The sequence below is a fragment of the Salmo salar genome, unplaced genomic scaffold, assembly GCF_965601325.2.
Source record: "Salmo salar unplaced genomic scaffold, fSalSal1 ptg000136l, whole genome shotgun sequence".
NCBI lineage: Eukaryota > Metazoa > Chordata > Actinopteri > Salmoniformes > Salmonidae > Salmo > Salmo salar.
This window is the reverse complement of record NW_027675321.1, coordinates 569963-579465: the sequence shown is the minus strand read 5'-3', so window position 1 is coordinate 579465 and position 9503 is coordinate 569963. Positions and strand designations below refer to the sequence as shown.

Sequence of the window (9503 nt, the reverse complement as noted above, 5' to 3'; positions counted from 1 at the left end):
ATTACATTTTAAACTAAATATCTTTCTCTGAGCAATTGTATTAGTATAAAATAATATAATTTCCTTTTTTTGTGTTGGTGTAACAATACATCATGTAGATGTATATAATGAACAGACTAGGTCTATACTGCTCCTACATGGTGTAACAATACATCATGTAGATGTATATAATGAACAGACTAGGTCTATACTGCTCCTACATGGTGTAACAATACATCATGTAGATGTATATAATGAACAGACTAGGTCTATACTGCTCCTACATGGTGTAACAATACATCATGTAGATGTATATAATGAACAGACTAGGTCTATACTGCTCCTACATGGTGTAACAATACATAATGTTGAAGTATATAATGAACAGACTAGGTTCTATCCTATTCTACTGTATCTGTATTCTACTGTATTACTCATCTCATATGTATATACTGTATTCTATACTATTCTACTGTATCTGTCTATGTATTACTCATCTCATATGTATATACTGTATTCTATCATATTCTACTGTATCTGTCTATGTATTACTCATCTCATATGTATATACTGTATTCTATACTATTCTACTGTATTTTAGTCTATGCCACTCTGACATTGCTCGTCCAAATATTTATATATTCTTAATTCCTTTCCTTTACTTTAGATGTGTGTATTTGTTGTGAAGTTGTTACATATTATTGCACTGTTGTCCTTGAGTGGTCCAGCCAGAGCCCGGACTTGAACCCGATCAAACATCTCTGGAGAGACCTGAAAATAGTTGTGCAGCGATGCTCCCCATCCAACCTGACAGAGCTTGAGAGGATCTGCAGAGAAGAATGGAAGAAACTACCCAAATACAGGTGTGCCAAGCTTCTAGTGTCATACCCAAGAAGACTCAAGGCTGTAATCGCTGCCAAAGGTGTTTCAACAAAGTACTGAGTTAAGGGTCTGAACACTTATGTAAATGTAGGATTGGGCCGTTGTCATCAAACTTCCATGATTAGTAAGAATTAGGGTAGATTTATAGGACTATTGTTTTTATGATTCATACATACTTTCCTAACCCTAAAATGTACCTAAATAATCTACAAGATCAGAGTATTTTTAAATCTACCAGTTGGTGTTGAAACAGAGACGAATGATGACTTTCTTGAATTGATCCCTAGTTTCTGACTCCGTGTATTCTATTGAGTCCGTCAACAAAATTAGAATGAAAAGGTATTTAAAGGCACAACATTCTAATTAAAGGTATTACCGTATTTAAAAGAATGGCTTAAGATGAAATGGACTCTAAACCCTATTGAATGAAAACTCCATGACAAAATCTGTTGGCCAACAACTGTGAGGGTTTTCAGCCAGGTATCAACACATGCAGAGTGTGAGTAAGCAAGACATACATTCCTAAATGGGGATCGGCCCCAGTCTCCTGGTAAAACACCAGAACCCTCCCCCTACAGCATTTATGTTCATTTTGAGAAAGTAGCACTACAGTCTCCAGGTAAAAAACTACTTTTGGGTAAAAATAGACGCGACACCTGTCTATGAATTTGAGAGGTTACATTGATGCTCCAGATACTCAACTAGTCTAAAGCAGACCAGTTTTATTGCTTCTTTAATCATAACAACAGTTTTCAGCTGTGCTAACATAATTGCAAAAGGGTTTTCTAATGATCAATTAGCCTTTTAAAATGATAAACTTGGATTAACTAACACAACGTGCCATAGGAACACAGGAGTGATGGTTGCTGATAATGGGCCTCTGTACGCCTATGTAGATATTCCATTAATAATCATCTGTTTCCAGCTACAATAGTCATTTACAACATTAACAATGTCTACACTGTATTTCAGATCAATTTGATGTTATTTTAATGGACAAAAAATGGCTTTCTTTTAAAAACAAGGTTATTTCTAAGTGACCCCAAACTGTTGAACGGTAGTGTACATCTACATCCTCCCATGTTGCTGAACCACTGATCAATAACTCCCTATTACAGGAAAAAACACTATTTCCATTGGTTGTTAGTACTGTACTGACCTCTCGTCCTCTGTCTCTCTCGTACTCTGCCTTGTGTATTTATCTTCAAAATATTCTTATAGTCCCAACATAGAACCAAATAGACTTCCCAAAAATAATATGGCATTTACTTTATTTCACATTTATTTAATCAGATATGTCAATTGAGAACCAATACGCATTTACAATGACAATCTGAATGAAGAAATACTAATATCAATCTATTTAATAATTAACATGTTTGAAATATCCCAATGATATAGTGAACAACATTTAGGGGTTTACACTTGCATTCAATCAATCTTAAGTTCATAATCAAAACATTTTTTTTTACTCTTTTAATCCGATTTTCGACATGATCATGTCTTGAGCTGGGAAAAACATGTAGACCTATTTTTCAGTATGATTTCATTCATACAATATTATTTAATGTAGAATGAACAAAAACACAATTTCTCAATCAAAAACATAAGTCAGAACACAGCCTCTCTATTCTCTCATGTGATTTCAGGTCCTCTGACTGGGAAAATGTCTTTTCACAATGAGAGCAGTGGTATGTCTTCTCCTCCTGTGTATTAGTATGTTGGAAAGGCTTTTCTCCTGTGTGTGTTCTCTCATGCTTTTTCAAGCTCCCTAACCGGGTAAAACTCTTTTCACATCGGGAACATTTGTAAGGCTTTTCTCCTGAGTGTATTCTCTCATGCGCTTTCAGGCTCCCTCGATGGGTAAAACTATTTTCACTATTGGAACAGTGGTAAGGCTTTTCTCCTGTGTGTATTCTCTCATGCTCCTTCAGGCTCGCATACCACCTAAAATTCCTTCCACAGTGGGAACAGTGATAAGGCTTCTCTCCAGTGTGTCCCCTCTCATGTGGTTTCAAGCTCCCTAACTGAGTAAAACTCTTTACACCGTGGGAACAGTGGTACGGCTTCTCTCCAGAGTGTCTTCTCATATGTATTTTCAGGTTCCCTAACCCAGTAAATATCTTTCCACACTGAGAGCAGTGGTAGGTCTTCCTATCTTCTGTGTGTATTTCTTCATGTTGTTTCAGGTACCGTAACTGGGTAAACCTCTTTCCACACTGGGAACATTGGAAACTCTTTTCTCTTGTGTGTGTCCTCTCATGCTCTTTTAGGTTCCCTAACTTGGTAAAACTCTTTCCACAGTGGGAGCATTCGTAAGGGTTTTCTCCTGTATGCGTTCTCTCATGTACTTTCAGGTTCCTTAACTTAAAACTCTTTTCACACTGGGAACAGTGGTGTTGTCTCGCTGGTTTGGGCGTCTCTGGGTCTGGTTCCCCTGAAGGAGTCTCCCCGCTGTCAGAGTGAGAGTCTGGTCCCTCTCCTACCAAAGACAGAGTATTTAGTTCAATATTAAACAGAGAACTGAATTAAACCTCCATAAAATAAAACTGTCTTCCTGTGAGGCTAGATTCCTCAAAAACCTGAAGTCAGTTTTCAGAACATTACATAATTTAATAAAAACTTGGTGGCTGCCCTAATAATAATAATAATGTAGAACATAAAATCTAATCTTTCTCACATGTTTATAGGCTGAGCAGAGCTCTACAATAGGGAAAGGGGGATACCTAGTCAACTGAATGGATTCAACTGAAATGTGTGTCCCGTATTTAACCCAACCCCTCTGAATCAGAGAGGTGCGGGGGGCTGCCTTAATAGACATCCACGTCATCGGCAGCCAGGGAACAGTGGGTTAACTTCCTTGCTCAGGGGCAGAATGACAGCGTTTTTACCTTGTCAGCTCGGGGATTTGATCCAGCAACCTTTCGGTTACTGGCTCCTACCTGCCAGGCTACATAATGTCGTATTTTAGGCTGAGCAGAGCTCTATAATAATAGATAATGTCATGTTTATAGGCTGAGCAGAGCTGTATAATAATAGATCATGTTTATAGGCTGAGCAGAGCTGTATAATAATAGATAATGTCATGTCTATAGGCTGAGCAGAGCTCTATAATAATAAATAATGTCATGTTTACAGGCTGAGCACAGCTCTATAAAAATAGATAATGTCATGTTTACAGGCTGATCAGAGCTCTATAATAATAGATAATGTTTATAGGCTGAGCAGAGCTCTATAATAATAGATCATGTTTATAGGCTGAACAGAGCTCTACAATAATAGATAATGCCATGTTTATAGGCTGATCAGAGCTCTATAATAATAGATAACGTCATGTTTATAGGCTGATCAGAGCTCTATAATAATAGATCATGTCATGTTTATAGGCTGAGCAGAGCTCTATAATAATAGATAATGTCATGTCTTCAGGCTGATCAGAGCTCTATAATAATAGATAATGTCATGTTTATAGGCTGAGCAGAGCTCTATAATAATAGATAATGTCATGTTTACAGGCTAATCAGAGCTCTATAATAATAGATAATGTCATGTTTACAGGCTGATCAGAGCTCTATAATAATAGATCATGTCATGTTTCCAGGCTGATCAGAGCTCTATAATAATAGATAATGTCATGTTTACAGGCTGATCAGAGCTCTATAATAATAGATAATGTCATGTTTATAGGCTGAACAGAGCTCTATAATAATAGATAATGTCATGTTTATAGGCTGAGCAGAGCTCTATAATAATAGATAATGTCATGTTTATAGGCTGAACAGAGCTCTATAATAATAGATAATGTCATGTTTATAGGCTGAGCAGAGCTCTATAATAATAGATCATGTCATGTTTACAGGCTGATCAGAGCTCTATAATAATAAATAATGTCATGTTTATAGGCTGAACAGAGCTCTATAATAATAGATCATGTTTATAGGCTGAGCAGAGCTCTATAATAATAGATCATGTTTATAGGCTGATCAGAGCTCTATAATAATAGATAATGTCATGTTTATAAGCTGAGCAGAGCTCTATAATAATAGATAATGTTTATAGGCTGATCAGAGCTCTATAATAATAGATCATGTTTATAGGCTGAGCAGAGCTCTATAATAATAGATAATGTCATGTTTATAGGCTGAGCAGAGCTCTACAATAATAGATAATGTCATGTTTACAGGCTGAGCAGAGCTCTACAATAATAGATAATGTCATGTTTACAGGCTGATCAGAGCTCTATAATAATAGATAATGTCATGTTTATAGGCTGAACAGAGCTCTTTAATAATAGATAATGTCATGTTTATAGGCTGAGCAGAGCTCTATAATAATAGATCATGTTTATAGGCTGATCAGAGCTCTATAATAATAGATAATGTCATGTTTATAGGCTGAGCAGAACTCTATAATAATAGATAATGTCATGTTATAGGCTGATCAGAGCTCTATAATAATAGATAATGTCATGTTTATAGGCTGATCAGAGCTCTATAATAATAGATCATGTTATAGGCTGATCAGAGCTCTATAATAATAGATAATGTCATGTTTATAGGCTGAGCAGAGCTCTATAATAATAGATCATGTTTATAGGCTGATCAGAGCTCTATAATAATAGATCATGTTTATAGGCTGATCAGAGCTCTATAATAATAGATAATGTCATGTTTATAGGCTGATCAGAGCTCTATAATAATAGATAATGTCATGTTTATAGGCTGAACAGAGCTCTATAATAATAGATAATGTCATGTTTATAGGCTGATCAGAGCTCTATAATAATAGATAATGTCATGTTATAGGCTGATCAGAGCTCTATAATAATAGATAATGTCATGTTATAGGCTGATCAGAGCTCTTTAATAATAGATAATGTCATGTTATAGGCTGAACAGAGCTCTATAATAATAGATAATGTCATGTTTATAGGCTGATCAGACCTCTATAATAATAGATCATGTTTATAGGCTGATCAGAGCTCTATAATAATAGATAATGTCATGTTTATAGGCTGAACAGAGCTCTTTAATAATAGATAATGTCATGTTATAGGCTGATCAGAGCTCTATAATAATAGATAATGTCATGTTTATAGGCTGATCAGAGCTCTATAATAATAGATAATGTCATGTTATAGGCTGATCAGAGCTCTATAATAATAGATAATGTCATGTTATAGGCTGATCAGAGCTCTATAATAATAGATAATGTCATGTTTATAGGCTGATCAGAGCTCTATAATAATAGATAATGTCATGTTATAGGCTGATCAGAGCTCTATAATAATAGATAATGTCATGTTATAGGCTGATCAGAGCTCTATAATAATAGATAATGTCATGTTTATAGGCTGAACAGAGCTCTATAATAATAGATCATGTTTATAGGCTGATCAGAGCTCTATAATAATAGATCATGTTATAGGCTGATCAGAGCTCTATAATAATAGATAATGTCATGTTTATAGGCTGAACAGAGCTCTATAATAATAGATCATGTTTATAGGCTGATCAGAGCTCTATAATAATAGATCATGTTATAGGCTGATCAGAGCTCTTTAATAATAGATAATGTCATGTTATAGGCTGATCAGAGCTCTATAATAATAGATAATGTCATGTTTATAGGCTGATCAGAGCTCTATAATAATAGATAATGTCATGTTTATAGGCTGAACAGAGCTCTATAATAATAGATAATGTCATGTTTACAGGCTGATCAGAGCTCTATAATAATAGATAATGTCATGTTATAGGCTGATCAGAGCTCTATAATAATAGATAATGTCATGTTATAGGCTGATCAGAGCTCTATAATAATAGATAATGTCATGTTATAGGCTGATCAGAGCTCTATAATAATAGATAATGTCATGTTTATAGGCTGATCAGAGCTCTATAATAATAGATAATGTCATGTTTATAGGCTGAACAGAGCTCTATAATAATAGATCATGTTTATAGGCTGATCAGAGCTCTATAATAATAGATCATGTTATAGGCTGATCAGAGCTCTTTAATAATAGATAATGTCATGTTATAGGCTGATCAGAGCTCTATAATAATAGATAATGTCATGTTTATAGGCTGATCAGAGCTCTATAATAATAGATAATGTCATGTTTATAGGCTGAACAGAGCTCTATAATAATAGATAATGTCATGTTTACAGGCTGATCAGAGCTCTATAATAATAGATAATGTCATGTTATAGGCTGATCAGAGCTCTATAATAATAGATAATGTCATGTTATAGGCTGATCAGAGCTCTATAATAATAGATAATGTCATGTTATAGGCTGATCAGAGCTCTATAATAATAGATGTCATGTTATAGGCTGATCAGAGCTCTATAATAATAGATAATGTCATGTTTATAGGCTGAACAGAGCTCTATAATAATAGATAATGTTTATAGGCTGATCAGAGCTCTATAATAATATATATTACTATTCCAGTCAGTGTTATAGGCTGCAGTTGATCCATTGTTAATAACGTTTTGTTGGTGTCCCACTTCATCTCTAAAGTAATAATGGACATTACTATCTCTCTAAATTATATGTTTTTGTTTAGCCACACCTTTCCTTCAAAATTGTTATTTTGAAGACTTACAAACGTTTGCTAATATGTTCAGTCTCCCCATAACACATGTCCATTTCATGTCAATAATGCATCTTATTTTATGTATTTCTCCAACATTATTTAGAAATCTGCTTTTTGTTGGTATACACACTCCACACAAGGCCTACAATAGACACACATCAAAAGTTTCATTTATAACTTGTTTGCCATTCTGTGAGACAATTAAGTTGTTATTTTGTGGTGGGAGGGACTCTGATGGTATACACATGTCACAGTTAAGCAATAAGACCAGAGGAAGTGTGGTATATGGCCAATATAGCACGGTTAAAGACTGTCCTTATGCACAACACAACACAGAGTGCCTGGATACAGCCCTTAGCCGTGGTATATTGGCCATATATCACAAACCAGAGGTGGCTTATTGCAATTATAAACTGGTTACCAACGTAATCAGAACAGTAAAAATACATGTTTTGTCATACCCGTGGAATACGGCCTGATATACCACGGCTGTCAGCCAATCAGCATTCAGGGCTTTAATCACCCATTTTTAAATGTAGCTTTAACATTATATTATAACATAAATTCCTAGAGTACAGAACAACATTTTCAAGTATAGAATTTCAGTATGCTGCTTTAAAACAACACATTCGTTCAAACCCTTTGGACAGTTAGAGTCCGTTTTTAAGACAGTACTTACTGGTGGTAATCAGATCTCCTGACTCCTCTGTCAATATGACCGTTATCTCTCCCTTTCTTCACTCCAAAAACTGCATCCTCTTCTTTCTCTTCCTCCTCTTCTTTTACAGTAACATCCCCCTCCTCCTTCACTCTGAACGCGTCTTCCTTCTCCTCTTTCATGACAATGTTCAGCCACAGAGCTTCTTTCTCCGTCCAGCAGACCTATCCTTCTTTAGTAGGCGAGGAATACATCAGTGAGCTCATGGTCGGGGATGTTAGCTAGCTAGTTAGCATGAGCGACTAGTTTAGTGCTAGGCTAACTTATCAAGCCAGCTAGTTGACTAACAATGTACCTATAACATTTAAATGGGGGCAATTAACTAGATGTCAGAAGTATATTTAAAACACAGAGGCAAATATGCACAGAAACAGTCTAAATGTTTCGGCTGTTGGCTACCAAGGTGGCTGACTCGCTGTTGTTGATCCGTTCCGTCCACTAGATTATACGTCACGCTGCAGCATCGCCTGAAAGACGCACATCGCCGTCTGCTGACTGGAGGGAAATGCAGTTAAGATTGTTGTTTTTTTTGCACACAAATTTATTTTTCATTCCTTTCATGAAATAATAATATTATATTGAGACGTTCAAATAGAGCACTGCATATTTTAAGTGAGAATTTAAAACATACTATCATTGTATTTAAGGCAGTTTCATATTCATATTTATTTTTATTTTATTATTATTTAATTTTTATTATTTTTTTTAGTTTACAGTAATGTATTCGCTAACTATTATTATTATTTTTTGTAGTTTTTTAGTTTGCACAGATCTTTATTTAACTTGTTGTAAATAACAGTAACATGCAAAACATAAACATAACATAACATAACAGCCAGAGGGAATCCAAAGAAATTAGAGAAAAAAAAATATATATATTATATCAAATCAAATACAGACATATATCGAATACATTTTTTTGACATATTGTTTTGTATACGTTTTAAAGATTCTACGTACTGTTCCAAATCAGATAAAAAAATTAAGAAAAGGGGCTTTTTCTTCATAAATTTTGATTTGTGGATAAAAGATTTTCCTAATAAAATAAAGAGATTTATGACATACTCACGTTCAATTGTGGAATCAGTGTAGTAAAATAATATGTCAAACTTAGTAATATCAATGGTTGTATGCAATTTGCGGCTAAGATATAGTTTTACATCAGTCCAAAACACTTCACTATATAAACAATTACAGAATAAGTGTTCAATAGATTCAGTTTCTAGTTCACAAAAACTGCATTCACTGGTAACGTCAAATATATATTTAGAAATCAAGCTATTACACGGATAGCATCTATGGATTATCTTAAAGGAGAT

At 34.7% G+C, this 9503-nt stretch overlaps 1 long non-coding RNA gene across 1 annotated transcript; it reads right to left on the bottom strand.

Annotated features, from left to right (window-relative positions):
* Window positions 1-2115: 2115 nt before the first annotated feature.
* LOC123735845 (uncharacterized) lies at window positions 2116-8670 on the bottom strand. Its single transcript, XR_006765801.2, has 2 exons — window positions 8146-8670; window positions 2116-3343 (listed from the first exon to the last, which is right to left on the bottom strand). It is a non-coding gene; the product is annotated as an uncharacterized LOC123735845 (long non-coding RNA).
* Between the last annotated feature and the right edge of the window lie 833 nt (window positions 8671-9503).